General features: G+C 34.5%; 1 protein-coding gene across 1 annotated transcript in view; it reads right to left on the minus strand.

The window, feature by feature from the left end:
• Positions 1–26,035, minus strand: part of ACBD6 (acyl-CoA binding domain containing 6) — a 208,056-nt gene that overhangs the window by 12,045 nt on the left and 169,976 nt on the right. The window lies entirely within an intron of this gene.

A 26,035-nucleotide genomic window follows, 5' to 3' on the forward strand; every position in this document is an offset into this window, starting at 1 on the left:
ACTAAGAGAAAAATGCCATTAAAAAGAAAAGATTTTTTGGCTAGGGTGTCATATTAAAAAAAGATGGACTTCTGATTCAGGGAGAAATTTAGGGTCATTAAAAACATCGAAGGGAAGTTATAATCCTGTGAGTCTGAACCTTTAGATTAAATAGAAACCAATACGTATAGCAACTATGAAACTCTGAGAAAGTCACAAGATCACAGAATTTTAAAACTGGAAAAATCTCAGTAGTCATCAACTCACACTCTGAAAGGTTTCCTCATTATGGAAATTCCTACCCAACTAATGGTATCTAGCTTCTATTAAAAGTCAAACAAAGAGGGGGGACTCACTAATACTTTAAAAAAAAAAAAGCCTATTTAACTTTTGGACAGTTCCACTCTCCGCCCCGTCTGACAAAGTTTCAATTTTTATTAAACAACCAAAGGAATATTTTATGAGTGAGGAAAAGCAGTAATAAAATTTATATGGGAGAACAAAAAGTCAAGAATCAAGGTTAATGATAAAAAAAAAAAAAATTGGGAAGGAAGTGAGGAATATCTACCAGTCTACCAGTTCTCATGTATTTACAACAAAGAAGCAAAACATTAAAACAATTTGGAAAGACCTAAAAAGGTAAGAGGTTGATCAGTGGAATAGATTAGGAGGTATATAACTCCGAAAGAAACACAGTAGCAGTCAGAGACCAATTTGCTGGGAAAAGGGCATATTTGCCAAAAACTGCTAGGAAAACTGGACAGTAGTCTGCAGAAGTTGAATTTAGACCAATATCTTGTATCATTGCTAACAACAACAACACCTAAAACACTTAAAACCTACATTCAGTCTTGCAAATCATTTTATAAATACTACCCCCATTTTATCCAGACAACAACTTGGAGAGGTGGGTGCTATTACCTTCATGTTTACAGAAAACAAACTGAGGCAAACAGGGTGATCTGCCCAGGGTCATACAACTAATGTAAGTGTCTGAAGTTGAATTTGAACTCAGGTCTTCCTGATTGCCACCTATCTAATTTTTATTAAAATAAAATACATATGGATACACAAAAACTAGATATAAAAATGTCATGTAAAGAAATTAGGAGTAAGGGATACATTACTTTTTGGATCTATTCATAGTGGAGGAATTCATGAAGAAACATGAGATAGGATCACCCAAGATTAAATTTAAAAATTTATTTATATAAAATTTAAAAGTAGTTGTTCAAACAAATCTTAAAATGAGAAAGTAAACAGGAAAAAATTTTTGTAGTAAACTTCTCTGATGAAAATTCATATCTAAGATATATAAAGAACTGATTCAGGGCTATAAAACTATGTCATATCAAAGTTATATAAAGAACTGATTCATGGCTATAAAACTATGAGCCATTCCACAACAGATAAATTGTCAATGGATATGAACAGTACTTTTCAAAGGAAAAATCCAAACTACCATAAAAACATGTAAAAAAAATCCAAATCAACAATAATAAAAAAATGCAAATTAAAGCAATTTTAAAGTTCTACCTCACATCCATCAGATTAACAAATTCCAAAAAAGAAAAATACCAAATGCTGGAAGGGCTGTAGGAAAATAAGTACAGACTAGTGAATGCTGGTGGGAATGTATCCCCTGACATAGTCACTCTGGAAAGCAATCTGGAACTATGTCCCAAAACTTACTAAAACTGTATTTAAGACCTTCTGACCTCTAATAGGCTTTTATGCAAAAGAGATCAAAGGAAGAGGAAAAATATCTCTGTGTATAGAAATATTTACTATAGCTATTTTCATATTAGCTCTAAATTGGAAACTAAGGGGCTGTCATCCTCTTCAGGAATGGCTAAGCAAATTATAGTATCTGTCTGTGATTGAACACTATCGTGCCATAAGAAATGGGATTCCAAGTTATTGTTCTATAAGAAATGATGAGCAAGCTTATTTCAGAAAAGCTTGGAAAGACATATATGAACTGATGGAGAATATTATACACAGTAGCAGCAAGATTATGTGATGGTTAATGTGATAAAACATCTCTTCTCAGCAGTATGATTCAAGACAATTCTAAGAGAATTGAGATAGAAAATGCCATCTAGAGAGAGAATATGTATACTGAATGTGGATTGAAACATAGTATTTTCACTTTTTGTTTTTTGTTTGTTTCATCTTTCTTGTGGTTTGTCCTATTATTCTAATTTTTTTTTTACAACATGAATAATACAGAAATAGGTTTAAAATGATTGTATATGTATAACCAATATCAGATTGCTTGCTGTTTTGGGGAGGGGGAAGTTAAGGGAGGGATTTTGAATTCAAAATCTTACAAAAATGAACACTGAAAAGTATCTTGACATGTAATTGGAAAAATAAAATACTACTGAAATTTTAAGAAATGAGATTCTAATAAATCTGGAAAAATTTGCATGAAATGATGCATAATCAAGTGAGAAGAGGTAAAAAAAAATATGTAACTTGACAATAATTATACAGGAAAAGAACTTTAAAAGACTTTAGAATTCCTCATTAGAAAGATAAACTACAACTCCCAAAAAACTATTTTAATGATCTAGAAAAAATAACAACAAAGTTCATATGGAAAAACAAAAGGTCAAGAATTTCAAGGGAATTAATGAAAAAAAAATCAAATGAAGGTGCCCTAGTTATACCAGATCTAAAATTATATTATAAAGTAGTGGTTACCAAAACCATTTAGTATTGGCTAAGAAAGAGACTAGTTGATCAATGGAATAGGTTAGGTTCAAAGGACAAAACAGTCAATAACCTTAATACTCTAGTGTTTGACAAACCCAAAGACCCCAGCTTTTGGGATAAAAACTCACTGTTTGACAAAAATTGCTGGGAAAATTGGAAACTAGTATGGCAGAAACTAGGCATTGATCCACACTTAACACTGTACCCCAAGATAAGGTCAAAATGGGTTCATGACCTATGAATAAAGAATGAGATTATAAATAAATTAGAGGAACACCGAATAGTTTACCTCTCAGACCTGTGGAAGAGGACGAAATTTGTGACCAAATAAGAACTAGAGATTATTATTGATCACAAAATAGAAAATTTTGATTATATCAAATTGAAAAGTTTTTATACAAACAAAACTAATGCAAACAAGATTAGAAGGGAAGCAATAAACTGGGAAAACATTTTTGCAGTCAAAGGTTCTGATAAAGGCCTCATTTCCAAAATACATAGAGAATTGACTCTAATTTATAAAAATCAAGCCATTCTCCAATTGATAAATGGTCAAAGGATATGAACAGACAATTCTCAAATGAAGAAATTGAAACTATATCTAGCCATATGAAAAGATGCTCCAAGTCATTATTAATCAGAGAAATGCAAATTAAGACAATTCTGAGATACCACTACACACCTGTCAGATTGGCTAAGATGACAGGAAAAAATAATGATGATTGTTGGAGGGGATGTGGGAAAACAGGGACACTGATACATTGTTGGTGGAATTGTGAATACATCCAGCCGTTCTGGAGAGCAATTTGGAACTATGCTCAAAAAGTTATCAAACTGTGCATACCCTTTGACTCAGCAGTGTCTCTACTGGACTTATACCCCAAAGAGATACTAAAGAAGGGAAAGGGATCTGTATGTGCCAAAATGTTTGTGGCAGCCCTGTTTATAGTGGCCAGAAACTGGAAATTGAGTGGATGCCCATCAATTGGAGAATGGCTGAATAAATTGTGGTATATGAATAATATGGAATATTATCGTTCTGTAAAAAATAACCAGCAGGATAAAAGGAAAAACAAGAGTTTTTGCTCTATAGGCATAATCAGAAAGGCCTGGAAAGACCTTACATGAATTGAAGCTGAGTGAAACAAGCAGGGCCAGGAGATCATTCAACTTCAACAACAATACTATTTGATGATCAATTCTGATGGACCTGGCCATCTTCAGCAATGAAATGAACCAAATCAGTTCTAATGGAGCAGTAATGAACTGAACCAGTTATACCCAGCGAAAGAACTCTGGGAAATGACTAAGGACCATTACATCAAATTCCCAATCCCTATATTTTTGCCTGCCTGCATTTTGGATTTCCTTCACAGGCTAACTGTACAATATTTCAGAGTCTGATTCTTTTTGTACAGCAAAATAATAGTTTGGACATGTATACTTATTTTGTATTTAATTTATACTCTAATATATTTAACATGTATTGGTCATCCATCCTGCCATCTAGGGAGGGGGTGGGAGGGAAGAAGGGGAAAAATTGGAACAAAAGGTTTGGCAATTGTCAATGCTGTAAAATTACCCATGCATATAACTTGTAAATAAAAAGCTATTAAAATAAAAAAAATTTAAAAAAAAGAAAGATAAACTATGAGTTTAAAGGACTAAAGATGAAATGCTTCAGTCACCTCTTGCTAGAAAGTTGATGAACTTAAGGGGGTCAGTGAGGAAAGAGGGCGAAAGAAAAGAGGGAGACCCTTTCAGGTGTAACCAGTATGAGAATTGTTTTGCTGGACTATGTACGTTCATGATTAGAGATTTGTCTGTACATGTCTGTCCATCTTTGTTCAATTGAGAGGTTACTGGAGGGACAGATTAAAAATGCATGTAAAAATGAACTTTAAAAAATTTAAAAGTTTCTTTACCACTTCCACTATTCTTCCTGATTTCACCTTCTTGGGCTAAATAAAATCCCCTTCCACATGACAATCCTTTAAAACACTTGAACAGAGTTAGCCTCTCTCTAGTCACTTCCCTCTAGTCTCTTTTCCACTATCTTTTCTTCAGCAGAAAACTAAAGATCCTTTGATTCCTTTAAAAGATACTCATTAAGCACCAAAGTCTGTCACCATTTTGACTGCCTTCTGGACACTCTCTAGCTTAGCAATGTGCTTCCTACACACTACCAAACAGAACTGAATACAATATTTCAAACAGCGTGGTCTGGCCAAGTCTTCCACCAAGGCAGCTGAAGATCACACTAAGTTTTTTGGCTGCCATATCACAGTGAATGAATGAATGAAAAAGTATTCAATGATTACTATATGACAAGAACGGTACTAAATGTTGAGGATATAAAAGGAAAACCAAGAGTTTTTGCTCTATAGGCATAATCATTCTAAGGAGAAACAAATAGTGAATTTCAGGTGCAATCACATGGAAAGGCTTTCCTCAGCAACTATGAGTCCATCAGATGCGTGTTCAACGACTGATATTAAGTTTGTATGCATAATAAGCATTAAATCTCCTATGTTTTTTCTAGAATTATTGCTATGTAAGCATGTCACCTCCATCCTGTGCTTCTGAAGCTTTTTCATCCAAGCATAAAACTTGACCTTTTTCCCACTTTAATCTTTCACATCCTCATCATTCATCACCTCTTGAACTCTTGAAGTAGCCTCATAATTTCTTTCCATCACAAGTCTCTCTTCTAAAGTACAGGTTTGACTAGAATTCGTTTATTTGGCAATTAAAGCCTTTTACAACCTGACTCTCATGTATCTTTCCAGTCTTATTCTACTTCACACACACTTTTTAGTCCAACATAACTGTACTTCTTACACATGACACTCCATCTTTCTTCTACATGAATTTGCACAGACTATCTCACCTTGTTCTCACTTGTCCCTCTCAGAATCTCTAGTTTCCTTTCAAAATCAGTTCATATTACCTCCTACATGAGTCTTTCCCTCACCTTTCAGCTGTTAGTGCCTCACTACCACCATTATCTATATTTGCATATATTTTGTAAATACTTCTGTTTATATATTGTCTCCCAGAGAAAATGTAAGCTTCTTAATGGAGGAACAGTTTCATTTTTCTCTTTATATTCCAAATACTAGCACTACACTTGGCATACAGTAGGTGCTTAATCAATACTATGAGATAGATTGATCTTATTATAGCTAGCTTAGCATTCTAGACTGTCAAAATCTATTTGGATCTTGACTTTGTCATCCAATGTTTTAGTTACCTCTCCCAGCTTTGGGGAATCTTCAAATTTCATAAGCATACCATCTACCCTTTTATTTAAGAGACTAATAAGAATTCTACACAGCATAGATCCCTGGGGTACTCTACTGGAAACCTACTGCCATGATGATACTGAACCATTCATAATGACTCTTTTTTTGAGTCTGGCCATTCAACCAATTCCAAATCAATCTAAATGTATTAGTCTTGTCCATGTCTCTTCACTTTTTCCATAAGAATACCAACTGCTTTATTAAATGTTTTGCTAAAATCTAGTCTAGGTAAACAATATTTGTAGTAATACCTTACCTATCGGGGGACTTTTCTAAACGATATATTTTTTTTAAGTTTGAAAAGTCATCTTATTTTGAGTTGTTCAATGAATTTGAACTCATATGTTATTTAGCCATTTCACAACAAATATGTAAACAAAATCATTTAATTTAAATCCTTATAATATTTTTAGTAGTTTTTATATTAAAAAGAAAGTGAGGCATGTTCCCCATGGAGTAAAACCCAGTATTTATTTTTTTAAAGTAAAATAATTTACATTTTTTTCTCAATTATATGTATACAAAGATTTTTTAAAACCTTCTTTTTTTTAAAAAATGAATTCCAAATTCTCTCTCTCCCTTCCTTGAGAAAGGAAGCAATTTGATACAAATTATTTATGTGCAATCTAAAATGATGGATTCTTAATGAAGCCCTCACATATTTTTATAACCACAACTTGTTTTTATAGATGTTTACCAAACAACTTTTTAAAGATGAATTCTAGGATTTTTGTAGGAATCAAAGTAAATTCACAAGTTCATTGTTCTATAGCTTACATTGTTTTCTTTGGGAAGGGGAAGGGAGAAACATTTGTTATGCCACAGTTTCCTTTAATTGTTCTGCCTCAGTTTCCCTGAATTGTTCTGCCTCAGTCTCCCTGGGGCAACCCCCTTTTCCTGGCCATTAGGACAGAGATAATTAGGGCTGGGAACCCTGGCTACTCTAGCATTCCAAAGAGTCATAAATTGCAGATGGTTTATCTCAAGATAGGTAAACATCACCTATCTCAGACTCAGTAGCATCACCATCCCAACTTATCAGAATTTATGATCCTCCCTTACCCCCAACCTGTCAGAACAGAATTTATGGTTGGTTCCTGGAAGTCCCCATTCACCAGAACTCTAACCCCACTCTGCCTTTTTCTTCCCTGATCGCTGGAGCCCTTTAAGAATCCCTGGAATCCCTAGCTCCTTGCTGGATGCTTTGAGACAAAGAGTCCAATCCAGCCGACTGGGGTCCACATGGATCCTGTTTTGACCTCAGTCCAAGCTCTTAACCTGATGCCTCTAATAAATTATTAAAAGCTCTTTAATCTCCACCTTGCCTCAGTTTCTCCAGCATTACACATTTGTACTTTTGTGGGATCTCTTCCACTTTTATCATCTTTCTAATAGATATTGCTGATAATGACATGGACTCTAATCAATCCATTCTGTTTCTACTAACAGGAATGATGTGAATCTTAACTATTGATCTTATCACACACCCAAATTTTTATTGTCAGCATGACTAAGGCTTACTCAGCTCACCAAGTCAGATGATAAGGGGCTCTTTGTTTCCTGAGCAGGGAGCCCTACTAATAACGTTTATGATCAAAACATTTTTATTATACTGTACTAGCATATCCTATATTCCTTCTCTCCCATCATGCAGTTGCTGGTGTAAACATAATGACTATGTGAGCTTGTTTTCTCTCCCCAAATCTGGTGCTTCATCAAGTGTTTAATATTCATATGTATCAATATACCAGTTTTTTTAAACACCTCAGGAGGTAGTTATATCTGGGCTAAATCAGAGATTCATGAAGGGCAATGAGATGCTCTTTTACTATTTCCTTACTTAGGTATCAAATTATTGATTTTTTTGTTCCTCCTTTATGAGAGGTGGTCCTGGGACCAAGATGAGTCAATCTAGGTGTTTATGGGAGATTTGACAGGCATTTTATATGGAGTCTTTCTCAACTGTTCCAGTAGAGGAGGGAACTTGAGCTCCTTTTCCATTCTTATACTTCTGGGTACTCTCAACCTCTCAACTGTTGGGATGGGCTTCTTTACACATCCCCACTGAAGGCATTTATATCACTTGGATGAAAAAAGAAGTATCAACTATAATTATTTCTAGCAAGGCAGAGGACACTGAGTCTTGCCATCTCTCCAGCCCCTATGTCCTCTGACCCACCAAGGCACAGCTGCTCTGCTGCCAATTCCCCTAGACCTATAGAGATTATCACCTGATCTACTGATGCATCCTAGGGATCCTACAATTCTATTAGACCTTCAGTACTACCAGCCTTTCCCATACTCCCAGATACTAAACCCTCTAGTAGTTTTCCCCAATGACAAGGTGAGCTTTTAGAGAACAGGGATTATCTCAATGTTTCTTTCTGTATCCCCAGGATTTTTTGCACTGTAGTAACCATAGGCCCTGATCAATGAGCATCTTAGCAACTTTACTCTGAATTTTTTGCAACTTTAGACAAGTTTATTTTTTTTTTTGGGGGGGGGGGAAGGAGGAGAACAGAAAAGGGGGTATTGAGGTCTGCAATTTCATCAGCATAAGGGAATACTCAAAGGAACTTTTCCCCCTAGGGCAGATTAGCACTTGCTCTGCAATGCAGACCCTTAAAAGTCTTCCCTGGGGCTTAGAACTCTTTTATCTTCCTGCCTCTGAAGTGGACCTTCTATTAATTATGCCACGTGGCATAGTTAATATTATTAATTAACAGGAATGCTGCTGTGAATATTTCATTATTTCAGGTATTTCATGTCATTTATCAATCTAGGGTATATACCTTGTATAGAACAGAAATGAAAATTAAGAATAGTAATTTCTTATTAAATTCCAAATTGTTTTCCAAAGCAGACCTATTAACAGCTTCATTTATAACACATGTCCTTCCAATGTTGACTATTTCTATTGTTTGCCACTTTTGCCAGTTGGCTAAATGAAATCTCTGGGAGAAGGGGGAGAAATAAGCATTTATCAAGCACTATCATTACAGGCCAGTGCTAAGTATTTAAACCCCCCCCCCCCACACACACACCCCCTACCCTCCCACACACACCCTGATCTGAATTGTTTTATTTGTATTTCCCTTTCTATTACTGACTTGGGTCAAGCACATGATTACTAATATTTTGTTTGCAATTATGCTAAAAACTGTTCATATAATCTGACCAGTTTATATAATCTGACCAGTTTTCTTAATTACCCACTGAGTAAAAAAATTTAAAGATCTGAAAAACTGGTAATGGAATATGATTCCTGCAGCATCTTCAACAGTTCACATCACCTTTCATGACTATGGTACCCATTATTTTGAGAGGTGGTCTATTCCATGTATTATTAACTCTAATAGGAAAGTTTTTATTATATCAAGTTTAAATTTTTCACTCATTACTTCTAGTGTTCACCTCTGATGTAAACAGGACAAATCTAATTACTCCTCTAAATATCTGAAGACAGGAATCTTGTACTTCTTATGTTTTCTCTTTTTCAGGCCAAATACCAGCAATTCTTTTGACCAACCTTAGTATGTTCCTTAGGACCTAATGATTCAATTATATTTAACTCAAAAAGTGCCTTTTATTATTGCCAGAAACTGTATTAAGGATTTGAAATACTAGGACTGAAATGCAAAAGTCCCTGCCCTTGAGGGAAAAAACTAGGGGAAAAGAAACAACATGTACATAGTTAAATAAAAGTAAAATATGCAAAAAATAATGGGCAGGGAAGGCTAATAGCAGAGTTCAGGAAAAGAAAATAAAAGGCGGTCTGCTTGAATGAACATGGAATATGTGAAGAGGAATTGTAAGAAACGTCTTGGAAAACAGGCTGGAGACAGATTGTGAAGAACTTTAGATGAAAAAGGTGGGGTAGGCAACAAGCATTTAAGATTCCCTGTGCTACCAATGGTCTTCTCTACAAAGCACAAATAATTGTACTTTTGTCCTGAAGCCAATTAAACTTCTTGAAAAGAAGAATGACTTGGTCAGGTTTGTATTTTAGAAACACCAACCTAGCACCTCTGTTGTAAAGGAGTCAAAAACAGGGACACCAAAGAAGTGAGCTCACCTGTGAGTGGCGGTCATAAAAGACCAGTCCAGAACTAAAAACTGTGCTTTAGACGCAGTGCAAGTGGGGAGAGTGCAATGTCACCTGCACTTCTCTGGTTGTGGACACTAGGCTTTTTTGTCTTAAATCACATGATACTGATGATCTAGAACTATAAGAGGCTCCTGGTTCTTTCATCATTTTGTTCATTTGATTTCTGCCTCTCTTCCCTCCTCATTCTCCCTCTTCCCCACCTGTCTCTTTCATGCTCCTCTTCTCTCTCTTGCTAACAATCAGGTTAGCTAAAGATTTTTTGTTTTTGATGGTCTTTTCTAAGAATTAGCTTTTAGTTTTATTAATTCTTTTTCCTCTCATTTTATCTATTATGTCAATTTCTAGATTTCCTCTTATGTTTTCAATTTTGGTTTATTTGCTGATTTTCTAATAAAATCAACTCAAGCATCCTACTATGTGCCAGGCATTGTACTGTGTTAGGGATAAAAAAAAAAGCTCCTCCCCTCCCCCCCAAAATAGAACCTGCTCTAGCAGAACTCATAGTCAATGAGGAAGACAATATGAAAATGTAAATTGAGAAATATTTTCAGAGGGAAGATACCACGATTAATGAGGATCTGGAAAGACTTCTTGAAGACAATGAGATGTTGCCTGAGATATGAAGGAAGTTTGAAGCAGCAAGGAGTTATAAATGAGAAAGCATTCCAGGTATGGAGGACAGCTCCTGAAAATGTCTGGAGTTGGGAGATTGAATAGTGTGTGCAAGGAGTGTGTCACTAGATGTGAGGGATGGGAGCCTGGGGGGGAGGGGAGGAGAAGCTGTGCATAGTCTAGAAAGATAGGATGGGGAATGCTGAGTTTGTTCTTTTTCTCATCTCTATTTCATTAATTTTTACTTTTTCTAAATGCCAACTCTGTGCTTAGAAATTTATTTTAGATTGCTCCAGTTTTAGGTGGAAGAATTATTAGTTATATTTAATCTATGAAGAATTATTAAAACAGTTAAAATCAGTTATTTTAAAATGTCCTTTAAGCATGCTCTACTTTGAGTCAGCATTCCCATTATCATGCTTACTACTCTCTCTTTCCAAGAGAAACCTATCTAATTCAAGAGTAATACATTCGGGTGCTATGTGAGATATGAGATACTTTTTATCTTTCAGATGTATAGCAGTCTGGCTTCAAAACCAATTAGAACAGGAGGCTTGCACATAACAAGAGGACTTAATTCAAAGAACTGATTGGCAAATGCAAAAACAAAGACAAAAAAGCTTAAGGGATTGTACTGTAATTTCATTATCTTGTATCTTACAATAAAATTAGAGAATGGGAGGTATATATGTTTGACCAATTCATTATACATTTGAGGAAGATACAGCATGGATTTTACCATTTGTTACCATTTTACCATTACTACCTTTAATTGACATTTTAAAAATATTCTATAAAAATATGGGATGGTTCTGGCTGTTCCAGACGAATCCATTCAATTTTTACTATTGCTAATAATATATCATTGTGTGTGTATAAAATGTGTATATACACAGACATATATACTTTTACTTACTTAAGTATACAATATGACATTATTCCCTGTCTATGTAATAACTTTTCTGAGGTACCTGAAATGAGTCAATTCTTTGAGGCAACCGATCATCTTTATTTTAGATTACATTTAACAGATAGAGATTATATGAACAATCCCCTGGATGAACACTAAAAACAGTATGCTTTTATAAAAAGCAAAATAATCTTGAGCACAATAGCATTTGATTTTGTTTTTTCCCATTATGTGTTTTCAAGATAACAGGTGTGCAAAAGTATGAGTGTATTTCTAAACTAAAAAACTTAATAAATAAAACTGAATGTTAAGAATAAGCACATGAAAGCTTTTACTTAACTGTTTCAAGACCAGTATTTGCTAATTTTTCTTGATTTAAAATAGTTTTTTAAATGCGTTTTACTTAGCACAATTTCTCTCAATTGTGGCCTTTTAAAATAGAGCCAGGCTTATTCCTGCACATACTATCTGAGGTGCTCAGCTCATCTTCCATATCCCACTTTTTCTGCATCTTGGACTCTGCTTATGAGATTCTTATAAGCAGGTTTCTTAGACATTTCTGAATCACTCCTTCCTAAGTTCTTTATGTTTTGTTTACTCCTAATTGTATTTGAGTTTTGGCAGGATAGGCAGTGTCTCATTTGCTTGTGTTTGTATCCTCAGTGCTTAGCACAGTACCTGACACATATTAAGTGCTAATAAACACTTTTTAAATTCATTTATAATAAATAATTTGAGGAGAGGAATTTAAGTGACTAATCCAGGATCATACACCAAATAAGTGTCTGAGGCTAAATTCAAACTTGGGTCCTACTGATTCCAGACCTAATGCTACCTAACTGTCCCATTTTACTTTGTTTTTTATAAGAAGAAAAAAATCTTTACAATAAACAGTTCAAGGCACATAATGGGACAGTGCAAACAAAAATCTTTACTCATAAGATTTTTTACAATACTTCTTTGAAATTAACAAAAACTTGCAGTCAACTGAAGACTATCTAGTAAAGTAAAAAGACAATTTTCTCCTTTGCAAAATGAGTAGAATAGCAATACGTAACACTCTAAGGCCCATTCCAACTGGGAACTAACTATTCTATCAGTAGCCTCTCTATAAAAGTATATATATAACTCATAGAATCATACAACTGTCCAGCATTTATGTATTAAAAGAAGAGGATGTCAAATTGTGGAGAAAGGGACAGAGGGAAAGTAAAAAAGAAAAAACGTACAATTTGAATTATTATTTATAAAAATAAGCTATACATTATATACACCTGCAATTTCACATACAAGCCATTTTTTCAATTCTATTACATAAGTGGAAGTGTCTGTTTTATTTGCTACTCAGAATTTTAAAAATATATTCTGGTTCCTTAACTTTTTTAAAAGCTCTGTCTCATTTCAAAAGGAGTACAATGATCTCCCTAATGTTAGTTTTACTGTTTATTCTTCCTAGTTGTTTAACTCCTTGAAATATTTAGATGCTGTGCCATTGTGTGTGTGTGTGTACATAGACACATATAAAGTATGTGTATTCACTGCCTGTCTTTAAATATAATATAGTTTTCTTATTTATCTGTAATCAAATCTTTGTTTCAGTTTCATTTTAATTATGTGATCATTTTTCTAGAGAATTTTTTTCTTTTTCTTTTTTTGATTTTATTTGACTAATTCTTTTTTTTTTTTTAATGTTTATTTATTTATTTTTTAAAATAACTTTTTATTGACAGAACCCATGCCAGGGTAATTTTTTACATTTTCCCTTGTACTCACTTCTGTTCCGATTTTTCCCCTCCCTCTCTCCACCCCCTCCCCCAGATGGCAAGCAGTCCTATACATGTTAAATAGATTACAGTAGATCTTAGATACAATATATGTGTGCAGAACCGAACAGTTCTCTTGTTGCTCAGGGAGAATTGGATTTAGAAGGTATAAATAACCCAGGAAGGAGAACATAAATGCAAGCAGTTTACATTCATTTCCTAGTGTTCTTTCTTTGGGTGTAGCTGCTTCTGTCCATCCTTGATTAACTGAAACTGAGCTAGATCTCTTTGTCAAAGGAATCCACTTCCATCAGAATACATCCTCATACAGTATCATTGTTGAGGTATATATAATGATCTCCTGGTTCTGCTCATTTCACGCAGCATCAGTTCATGTTAAGTCTCGCCAATCCTCTCTGTATTCATCCTGCTGGTCGTTTCTTACAGAACAATAATATTCCATAACATTCATATACCACAATTTACTCAACTATTCTCCCATTGATGGGCATCCATTCATTTTCCAGTTTCTAGCCACTACAAATAGGGCTGCCACAAACATTTTGGCACATACAGGTCCCTTTCCCTTCTTTAGAATCTCTTTGGGGTATAATATAAGCCCAGTAGAAACACTGCTGGATCAAAGGGTATGCACAGTTTGATAACTTTTTGAACATAGTTCCAAATTGCTCTCCAGAATGGCTGGATGTTTTCACAGTTCCACCAACAATGTATCAGTGTCCCTGTTTTCCCACACCCCCTCTAATATTTCACGTTATCTTTCCCTGTCAGAGAATTTCCTATAAACAACATATTATATCTTCTGCTTTTCTTTTTCATTTTGTGTGAATTTATCCTATTTACATTCAGAATTATTGTCACTAATTATATATTTCCTCCATTATATTTTATTATGTTCTTTCTTCTCTTTTTCCTAAGTCTCCCACTTCCCAAAGAAAAGGGTAAAGAACAAGAAAAATTCATACATAGCATTAATGACCATTTTTGATATAATCTATTTCTACTCTTAAGCTATTCATTTCTTCTTCTAGACCCCAATCATAAGCATATTCTTCCTTTTTTTAAAAAAAAAATCCTAAATGTTTTACTTTTAGAGATAGAATTTACTTTGCTTATGTATGACTAATTGGTCCCGAAGTGTACATTCTATCTTAGTCTCTCTCTCCCCATCCCAATTTGCTTAAGTTTGTGAAGTTGAATGTATTTCTGTACCAAACTACATTCTACTCTTTTTTGATTAGTTTAAATTAAAATGAGGTTTCAGTGAAGGCTCCTCCAACTCTTTTTTCTTTTTTTGTATTTTATTCTCTACTTGTTCACATAGATCATGTATGATAAAACAAATTTCTGTTCTTTCCTAGTATATATTACTTTTTTCTTATCTTTCTTATTTTGAGAACATTAAATCATAATAAAACAGGCTCCGAATCTTATTCATTCTCTCACTGATAGCATTTTGTCCCTCTATAGTCCCTTCTAATTTCTCAAACATATATATTTTTTATATTTTTGGTTCCTGTATTTCAAAATATCTACTAACTTTTGGAATTTTCATTAGGAATGCTTTCACTTTTTCTGAGCACTAAATTACTCTTGGATATAAGTCTTTGAAGAATATTATATTCTAAGATCTCCAATTCTTTTTAATGGAAGCTGCCAATATGTAATTCTGACTGTGACTTCTTAATTCTTAAGCTCTGTTTTCCCTTCTTCTTACATCTCATCATTAATTTTTTTTAAACTTGGAAGCTCTGGATTTGAGGTTTTTTTAGATGAGTGGGAAAATTCATTGTTTTTACTTCACTTTCTGGTTCTAATAGTTTAAAAAATTTTCATTTATAACTTCTTTTAATATGATCTCATATTTCTTTCTCTAGGACATTTGTCTTTGATATGAAATATCCTTTATTTTCTGAATTTTGTCTTTTAACCTTGCTATTTAAACAAGGCTTTTGTTTCATGACATCTCTTGGAGTCATTCATTTCTATTTTAATTTTCAGGAATCCATTACTTGACTAGAACTTTATACATCTATTTCTTCTAGATTTTCTTTCTAGTTTATTATTTTATACACACACACACACACACACACACACACACACACACACACACACACACACAATTATTACTTTCCATATCCAAAAGATATTTTTTCAGTTATGACTGATTTCTTTAGGACACTAGGTAACTTTGTGGATAAGCTGTGTTTTCCTTTCAGACTCTGCTTATAAATAATAATATCAATGTTGTGAAATTATTAATTTTTTTTGTTTTTATTCCTGGTCCCACAATAGCTCTTTATTGTGAATGTCTTTCTGTTTACTCGTTCTTCCAACATTAGTTCCTAAATTGTGACTTTGGATCAGTTCACATTCTGCATATTTCTGAAGGGAATTTTAGCGTCTTATTGGTCTTCATTTGTATTTTCTAGAATCTTGATGCTGTCTTCTCCAAGCTTTAAGTACTATGGTCTTCAAGAATCTCAAGGATAGTTGAATCCTGAAAACTTTCAGCATACTCTAGGTGGTCAGATTTAGGGTTAAGTCTGAACTTTGTAAGCCTTTGACCCCATTTGGGTCTAGGCAATACACAGTCAGTAAACATTTATTAAGTACTATGTGTTAGGCATTTTTGTAAATGCTGAAGACACAATACAAGGGTTTAGTGGGCTGTTGCTAGGTAGCACCAACCTCCATGGACTCGCTGAAAGGCTATAGAGTCAGAGGGCTGACCACAGGCTCACCAGTTTTTTGTAGGCCCCAGCCAGAGTCTGTGGGCTGAATCTGCAATCCCAATTTGGGGTCAGAATCACACAGTTACTACTTAGACCTAGTCCGTGCTGGTTCTGTAATTAATTTTTTTTAGCTTTTTATTTTCAAAATATATGCATAGATAGTTTTCAAAATTCACCCTTACAAAACCTTGTGTTCCAAATTTTTTCTCCCTCTTTTCTTCTCACCCCCTCCCTTAGATATCTGCATTTAATTCTTGCCCTGGTACACAGCCATCAATCTCTTTACATGTCCCTATAGTGTCCAAATGACACAACTTCTTTTCTGATTTCTGCTCATTTCCCTTTAGCTTTATGCCCCAATTTAGGCTCTATCCTCAGTTCCTCTATCCTGTTTCTTGTACTGATACGTAGCCATGAAAGCCCTAATCCAATAACCATGTTGTAAGATTTTGAGCAGGCTCTCCTGACCAGATCTCCTCCAGTGCTCACAATCCTCTAACTGAATCTTTTTGTGATAGGGGTTAGAAAATCTAGTAGCTGGGATCATTGGTTTTACTGAATATCATGCTACTAAATCCTTTTTTTTCTACATGATGTCTGTCTAATCTTTTTCATTCACTAATTTTCTTCTAAACTAATGATCAATTATTTAAATGATTAATTAGAGGATAATTTGGTATCTGGAAATGCTGGTCTACTCCCCTTTTCTCCTAATATTTCTCTTGAGATTCTTGATCTTTTTGTCTTTCCTAATGAATTTCATTATTATTTGTTTCCTAGTTGTATAATCATTTCCTGCAAATTAAGACAACTCTGAGATACCACTACACACCTCTCAGACTGGCTAAGAAGAAAAGACTGGGACATTAATACATTGTTGGTAGAACTGTGAATTAATTCAACAATTCAGGAGAATAATTTGAAACTATGCCCAAAGTATTATCAAACTGTGCATACCCTTTGATCCAGCAGCGTCTCTACTGGGCTTGTATCCCAAAATGATCTTAAATAAAGAAAAGGGACTCATATGTGCAAAAATGTTTGTGGCAGCCCTTTTTGTAATGGCAAGAAACTGGAATCTGAATGGATTCCCTTCAGTTGGGGAATGGCTGAATAAGTTATGGTATATGAATTTTATGGAATGTTATTGCTCTGTAAGAAATGACCAGCAGGATGATTTCAGAGAGGCCTGGAGAGATTTACATGAACTGATGCTAAGTGAAATGAGCAGAACCAGGAGATCATTGTACATGGCAACAAGATGACTATTCGATGATCAATTCTGACGGACGTGGCTCTCTTCAACAGTAAGATGATTCAAGATTAGTTCCAATGATCTTATGATGGAAGGAAGCATTTGCACCCAGAGAAAGGCCTGTGGGAACTGAGTGTGGACCACAACATAGTATTTTTACTATCTGTGTTGTTTGCTTGCTTTTTGGTTCTCTCTCTCATTTTTCTTCTTTTTAATCTGATTCTTGTGCAACAAGATAATTATGGAAATATGCATAGGAAGATTGTACATGTTTAACATATACTGGGTTACTTGAAGTCTAGGGGGAGGGGGAGACAGAAAAAAATTTGGAACACAAGGTTTTGCAAGGGTGAATGTAGAAATTATCTATGTATATATGTTTTAAAAATAAAGAACTCAAAAAAATAACCATTTCCAAGTTTGACAGACATGGTACAGAATATGCAAACTAATTTTAAGTATTATTATTATTATGGTTAATGCATGAAAATTAATATTTCTTCAGTTACTTAGATACAGTTATTCTTCTGTTAATAACATTTTGTAATTTCTTGCACAGTTTTCATAAGTCTTTTTTATTTTATGTTAAATTTACATTCAATAATTTTGTTGAATTTAATGTTTCAAACACTTTTTGATTCTTTATTTTCCTCTATACAGATTATCTTATTCTTTGCAAAAGGTGAGTTTTATTTCTGTACTAATTATTTTATTCACTCAAATTTTCTCCTTATTTATCACCATATCTAACAATTCTATTATTTTGTTAAATAGTAGTAAATAGGCATTCTTGCTATTCTTGATCTTAAAGGATTCTAAACTTTCTCCCTTACATATGTTTGCTCTTAATTTTACATTAATGCTAATTACAATTTTAAATAAAAGTCCATTTGTTTCTATATTTTCTAGTGATTTTTTACTATTAGTATGATCTATTATAGTTACAGTTTTCTTTATATTGCAGTAGTCTTGTCTTCCTGGAACAAACTTAGCCATACTCATAGTGTACAGTTTTAAAAATATTTTGTTATGGACTATTGTTAGTTATTTATTTAGGACTTCCAGGGGCACAGCCAAGATGGTGGAGATGGCTCACATTTCTTTCTGACCTTCTCTACAACCCTCACACTAATTACTAAATCCAGCCTTTGAATTAGTTCTGGGTCGGCAGAGTCCACAAATATTGGGAGTGTAATAAATTATTAGCACAAGATAATTTTGAAGATTGCCAGAAAAGGTCTGTTTCAATTGGAAACAGGAGGGAGACAGTGAAGCACAAGCAGCTGAGTCCAAACACCAACATAGACAGCCCAGAGTCCCAGGCTGGTGCAGACTCCACAGGGCAGAGAATCTATGGGTAGAAATCTACAGCAATCTACCTACAACAGTGTTGGCCACTCTGCCCTAGTTGTAAGCCAGTAGATCAGCAGAGAAGTTAGAAAACATCCAACACAAATACAAAAGGTAAAAAGTGAACTCGAAAACTCCAGAATCTCAGGGGTCCTGGTCATGCCCACCCAGCACTGGGAGTGAATCAACATTGACTCAACACAGCTGCAGCAGCTTGGAAACCCCCTCACTCCCCACCCCCCCTAAAAGCAGACCTTAACTTTAAAAAAATAACGTAAAGAGAACTCTGACAATAGATAGCTTCTATGGTGAAAGAAAAGAACAGATTTTTCAAACCCTGAGGAGACTAAAACAGATTGTCTCCAGATGAAGCCCCAAAAGGCGATATAATGTGTTCCCCATCACACAAAACTCTCCTAGAAGAACTTAAAAAGGATCTTAAAAGAGAACTAAAAGAAAAATGGGGGAAGGAAATGAAAAGCTTGCAAGAGGGTTTGGAAAAGGCATATAATTCATTGAAAGATAGATCTGATGAAATAAAAAAAGAAAGCAACTTCCAGAAAAACAGAATTTGTGAAACAGAAATAGAAAATAACTCCTTAAAAAACAGAATTTGTGAAATGGAAAAAAAAATTCCATAGAACAAAACAATTCATTTAAAAATTCAATTGAACAAATACAAAAAAGTAAATGAAGAAAATAATTCACTAGAATTCAGAACTGAACAAATGGAAATGAATGACTCAATGAGACAACAAGAATCAGTCAAGCAAAACCAAAAAAAAAAAAAAAATAGAATAAAATGTAAACTACCTAATTGGGAAAACAACCAACTTGAAAAATAGATTTAGGAGACAATCTAAGGATCATTGGACTCCCTGAAATACATGATGGAAAAAAGCCTAGACATTATCTTTCAGGAAATCATCAAAGAGAACTGCCCAGATGTCATAGAATCAGAAGGTAAAATAGACATTGAAAGAATTCACCAAATGCCTTCTGAAAGAAACCCCCAAATTAAAATCCCAAGGAATATTGTAGCTAAATTTCAGAACTATCAGACCAAGGGGAAAAAAAATTATAAGCAGCTAGAAAGAAACAATTCCAATACTGAAGAGCCACAATAAGGATTACTCAGGACCTAGAAGCTTCTACTTTAAAGGATCCTAAGGGTCTGGAATCTGATATTCCAAAAGGTAAAAGAACTTGGAATGCAACCAAGAATAAATTACCCTGCTAAAGTGAGCATTTTCTTTCAGGGAAGAAGATGGACATTCAATGAAACTGGTAAATTCCATTTATTTTTGATTAAAAAAAAAAAAAAAAAAAACAGAGCTAAACAAAAAATTTGACCTCAAAATATACAACTCAAGAGAAGCATAAAAAAAGTAAAAAGAAAAAAAAACTCTTAAGAACTATATTTCTGTTATGGATATACATTGAGAGTACATGTATAATCTGATTTTACTGTTATAATATAAAAAAGAAACCAGAGATGGAAAGGGGGTTGTACTAGAAAAAGGGAAAAGTGGAGGTAAAAATGAGGGAAATGACATCTCAGGAAAAGGCAAAGAAAATATATTACAATTGAGGGAAAGAAGAGAGGGTAATGAATATTGTGTGAACTCATTCTCATTAGATTTGGCCCAAAAAAGGGATATTAGATATATTTGGTTTCATTGAGAAACATCTCTCATCTTATAGAAAAGTGGGAGGGGAAAGAGGAAAAGGAAAGTAGTAGGCTAAATAGAAGGGAAAACAGAAATAGTAGGGGAAAGGTATAAGAAAGGGGGAGGGTCTCTAGAGGGAGAAATCTGCTTGAGGCAAGTAGTGCTCATAAGTAAAATACTGAGGAGGGAAAGAGGAAAAGGAATTAGAAAAGTATAATTTGGGGTTAATAAGATGGCAGGAAATACAGAATTAGTAGTTTTAATTGTAAATGTGAATGGGCTGAACTCTCCCATAAAACATAAGCTGATAGCAGACTGGATTAAAAACCAGAATCCTACAATATGTTGTTTACAAGAAACACATTTAAAGCAGAGTGATACATACAGAGTAAAGGTAAAAGGCTAGAGCAGAATCTATTATGCTTCAGGTGAAGTAAAAAAAAAAGCAGGGGTAGCCATTTTAATCTCAGATCAAGCAAAAGCAAAAATTGATCTAATTAAAAGAGATAAGAAAGGGGCACTATATCTTGCTGAAAGGGTAGCATAGATAATGAAGTAATACAATATTAAACATATATGCAACAAGTAGTATAGCATCCAAATTCCTAAAGGAGAAGTTAAGAGAGTTGCAAGAAGAAATAGACAGCAAAACTATAATAGTGGGAGATCTCAACCTTGCTCTTTCAGAACTAGAAAAATCAAACCACAAAATAAATAAGAAAGAAGTTAAAGAAGTAAATAGAATACTAGAAAAACTAGATATGATAAATCTTTGGAGAAAATTGAATGGAGACAGAAAGGAGTACACTTTCTTCTTGGCAGTTCATGGAACTTATTCAGAAATTGACCATTTATTAGGACACAAAGACCTCAAAATCAAACGCAGAAAGGTAGAAGGAGTAAATGCATTTTTTTTCCCTTTTTTTTTTTTTTTTTTTTTTTTTTTATAGCCTTTTATTTACAGGATTTATACATGGGTAACTTTACAGCATTAACAATTGCCAAACCTCTTGTTCCAATTTTTCACCTCTTACCCCACCCACCCCCTCCCCTAAATGGCAGGATGACCAGTAGATGTTAAATATATTAAAATATAACTTAGATACACAATAAGTATACATGACCAAAACATTATTTTGCTGTACAAAAAGAATCAGACTCTGAATTATTGTACAATTAGCTTGTGAAGGAAATCAAAAATGCATGTGTGCATAAATATAGGGATTGGGAATTCAATGTAATGGTTTTTAGTCATCTCCCAGAGTTCTTTTTCTGGGCATAGCTAGTTCAGTTCATTACTGCTCCATTAGAAATGATTTGGTTGATCTCGTTGCTGAGGATGGCCTGATCCATCAGAACTGGTCATCATCTAGTATTGTTGTTGAAGTATATAATGATCTCCTGGTCCTGCTCATTTCACTCAGCATCAGTTCGTGTAAGTCTCTCCAGGCCTTTCTGAAATCATCCTGTTGGTCATTTCTTACAGAACAGTAATATTCCATAATTTTCATATACCACAATTTATTCAGCCATTCTCCAACTGATGGACATCCATTCAGTTTCCAGTTTCTAGCCACTACAAAAAGGGCTGCCGCAAACATTCGTGCACATACAGGTCCCTTTCCCTTCTTTATAATCTCTTGGGGATATAATCCCAGTAGTAACACTGCTGGATCAAAGGGTATGCACAGTTTGATAACTTTTTGAGCATAGTTCCAAACTACTCTCCAAAATGGTTGGACCCGTTCACAACTCCACCAACAATGCCTCAATGTCCCAGTTTTCCCGCATCCCCTCCAACAATCATCATTATTTTTTTCCTGTCATCTTAGCCAATCTGACAGGTGTGTAGTGGTATCTTAGAGTTGTCTTAATTTGCATAGTAAATGCATTTTTTTTCAGATCATAATGCAATAAAAATTACATTCAATAAAGGGTCAGGGGAAAATAGACAAAAAAGAAATTGGAAACTAAATAATATCATCCTGAAGAAGGAATGGGTGAAACACCAAATCATAGACACAGTCAATAATTTCATCCAAGAGAATGACAATAATGAGACAACATACCAAAATTTGTAGGATGCAGTCAAAGCGATAATAAGGAGAAATTTTATGCTTACTTAAGCTCTAAATCCTTACTTGCATAAAACAAATAAAGAAAAGATCAATAAATTGGCTTGCAACTAAAAAATCTAGAAAAATAACAAATTTAAAACCGCCAACAAAATACCAAACTTGAAATTCTAAAAACAAAAGGAGAGATAATAAAATTGAAACTAAAAAAACTATTCAATTTGTACAGACAAGATTAGAAGGGAAGTAATAAACTGGGAAAACATTTTTATCTCCAAAGGACTTGATAAAGGCCTCATTTCTAAAATATATAGAGAATTGACTCAAATTTATAATAGTTCAAGACATTCTCTGGTTGATAAATGGTCAAAGGATATGAACAGATTATTTTAATATGAAGAAATTGAAACTATTTGTAGTCACATGAAAAGGTGCTCCAAATCACCTTAGTAAAGGAGACTAGTGATCAGAGAAATGCAAATTAACAACTCTGAGATACCACTACATACCTATCAGATTGGCCAAGATGAAAAGAAAAGATAATGATGAATGTTGGAGAGGATGTAGGAAAACAGGGACATTGATACATTGTTGGTGGAATTGTGAATACATACAGCCATTCTGGAGAGCAATTTGGAACTATGCTCAAAAAGTTATCAAACTGTGCATACCCTTTGATCCAGCAGTGTTTTTACTGGGATTATATCACAAAGAGATCTTAAAGGAGAGAAAGGGACACACATGTGCAAAAATGTTTGTGGCAGCCCTCTTTGTAGTGGCAAGAATCTGGTAACTGAATGGATGCCCATCAGTTGGAGAATGGCTGAACAGATTATGCTATATGAATGCTATGGAACACTATTGTTCTATAAGTAACGACCAGCAGGATGATTTCACGGAGCCCTGAAGAGACCTACATGAACTGATGCTTAGTGAAATGAGCAGAATCAGATCATTATACACAGCATCAACAAAACTATATGACCATCAATTCTGATGGATGTGGCTTTCTTCAATATTGAGATGATTTAAACCAGTTCCATTTGTACAGTGATGAAGAGAACCATCAACACCCAGAGAGAGAACTGTGGGAACAAAGTGTGGAACACAACATAGCATTCTCTTTCTATTGTTGTTTTTTGCTTGCATTTTCTTTTCTTTCTCAGTTTTTCCTTTTTCTTCCTTCTTGATCTGATTTTTCTTGTGCAACAAGATAACTGTATAAATATGTATACATATATTGGATCTAACATGTATTTCAACATATTTAATATATTTAGTACCTGCCAGGTAGGGGAGAAATTGGGGGGAAGGAGGGGAAAATTTGGAACAAAAGGTTATGCCAAGGTCAATGTTAGAAAAATTACATGCATATACTTTGTAAATAAAAAGCTTTAATAACAATAATAAATTATTCAACGCTTTTTATGTTAAAAGTTCATAAGGGTTATTTGTCTGTGGTTGCTTTGTCTACCCCATTTTAGATATCAATAGCAGATTTGTATCATAGAAAAAATTTGGGAAAAATTGTAGAGTTTTTTCCCCCTTGTGAATAAATTTATGCCTTGTTCCGTTTCTTTTTTTTTTTTTCCGATATGGAATTATTTAAATTATTTCTTCTGTTGAGCTTAGCATTTTATATTTTTTAGAAAGGCTTCTTATTAGGGTGAGATTTTAGCTGAGACTTAAAGGAAGCTAGAGAAGTGAAAAAGTAGAGATGATAAGGGAAAGAGTTATAATAGCAATGGGGGGACAGGCAGTGAAACTGCTCTGAGCTGGAAGATAGAATGTTGTTTGTAAGAGAACACTAAGGAGGTCAGTGCTTCAAGAGTATGGATAAAAGTAAGATGGGGTGAGATAAAGAACTTTGAATGCTAATAGGATTTTATATTTGCTCCTGGAGATGATAGAGAGCCACTGGGAAGTGGACATGGTCAGACCTATTCTTTTGGAAGCTCATTTTGACAGCTGAAAACAGGATGATCTTGAGTAGGAAGTGGAGGAAGTATAAGACATAGGTGGATGTGAGAGATATGAAGAAGGTAAAATTGGTTAAAAAAAAAAATCCAAAAAAGTTTGGATATGGTGAGGGGGGTGGCAGTGAGACATTAGAGAAAAGGTCTAGGCCATGAGCCTGGGTAAGCTGGAAGATGGTATTGTCATTTAGAGTAATAGGGAAGTTTGGAAAAGGGGAAGGATTCACGGGGGATGAGGAGAAAAGGTAACAAATTCAGTTTTGTTCATCTTGAGGTGAAGATATCTTCCCTATAATCCAGTTTGGAATATCTAGTAGGCAGTTAGAGATGCAAATCTAGAAGCCAGGGAAAAAGTTAAGAGGATACATAGATTTGAAAATAGTCAGCCTAGAAGTAAATGATCCTTGAATCATGGGAGCTGATGATATCAACAAATCAGTAGAGTGAGAAGAGGACACAAACCTAAACCTCGGGGACATTTAAGCATTATAAAGATCCAGTAAAGGAGACACAGTCATTCAGTCTAAGATATTTCTTCAGTATATTCAGCATTTTTTCCCCCCTGTTTACTCCTGCCTCTAGCCTCAGCCTCTAGATTAGGGGCTTGTGTGTTTCAGTCACACACCATTTCCTTTTACTGGAGAGCATGAGTAGACCTTGCTCAATTCTGAGTTCAATCATTAAAACTAGGTCCCACATTCTGTTGGAATTGAATGGTCATACTTTTTCCTATGGTTTTGGCTTAGGCTCCCTGGATACTGGTCTGTGTCTTTATTCTAGGCACTGACGTGACTCTTCTGCAAGGATAGGACTGCTTTGTACTTCATCTTCCAAATACTCTAGTTTATCTTCACTTCATGTTTCTGTAGGATATTGAGTCTTTTTGTGCAGTACTTAACTGAATGAGAGACTTCATAGTGAATCTCTTTAGTTTTCCTTATAACTGTTCTTCCTGGTACATTTTCTTGAACTTTATTGGGGATATATTCTTTAATTCCTAATGTGCTACCAAATTTCCCTAGTCTTCTCACATTTCCTTCTATTGTTTTTAACCCGATCAGTTCATAGTTTCCTTAGTACTGTGTGGGATAACAAACCCTACTTCAAAATACTCAGAGATATTTTCAAAGTGAATCTCATGAGAAGTGGATGGTCAACTCACTGAAGTCTCAGAGAGAGAGGAGGGCTGGTTTCACAAAGGCTGAGAGATAATTTAAATGGCCAGAAAAAACAAATTACAGAAACTATTCCCCCACCCATTTCCCATTAATCCTCCTAAAATCATTGGCAAACTCGACTTTAATTCCTTTATTTGTCTTTGGAATATAGGTGGGCTTTTGTGGCACTAATATCTTGGTTAAGCAATACCTGTTTCAAAAGAAAGAGTCTGTTGTCCTGCTTCTAAGGTCAATAATCAATTAAGTCAGAGAGGTTAGGAGGTTTCTAAACTTAAGGAGACCTTACCTCAGGCTTTTCTCAATCAACAAAACAGAGATTAGCCAGTTTGTAGACTTCTCAAATATCTTAAGGCTATTAAATAGTTTATCAGATTTTT

This window comes from Sarcophilus harrisii, chromosome 4 (genome assembly GCF_902635505.1).
Source record: "Sarcophilus harrisii chromosome 4, mSarHar1.11, whole genome shotgun sequence".
Taxonomy (NCBI): Eukaryota; Metazoa; Chordata; class Mammalia; order Dasyuromorphia; family Dasyuridae; genus Sarcophilus; species Sarcophilus harrisii.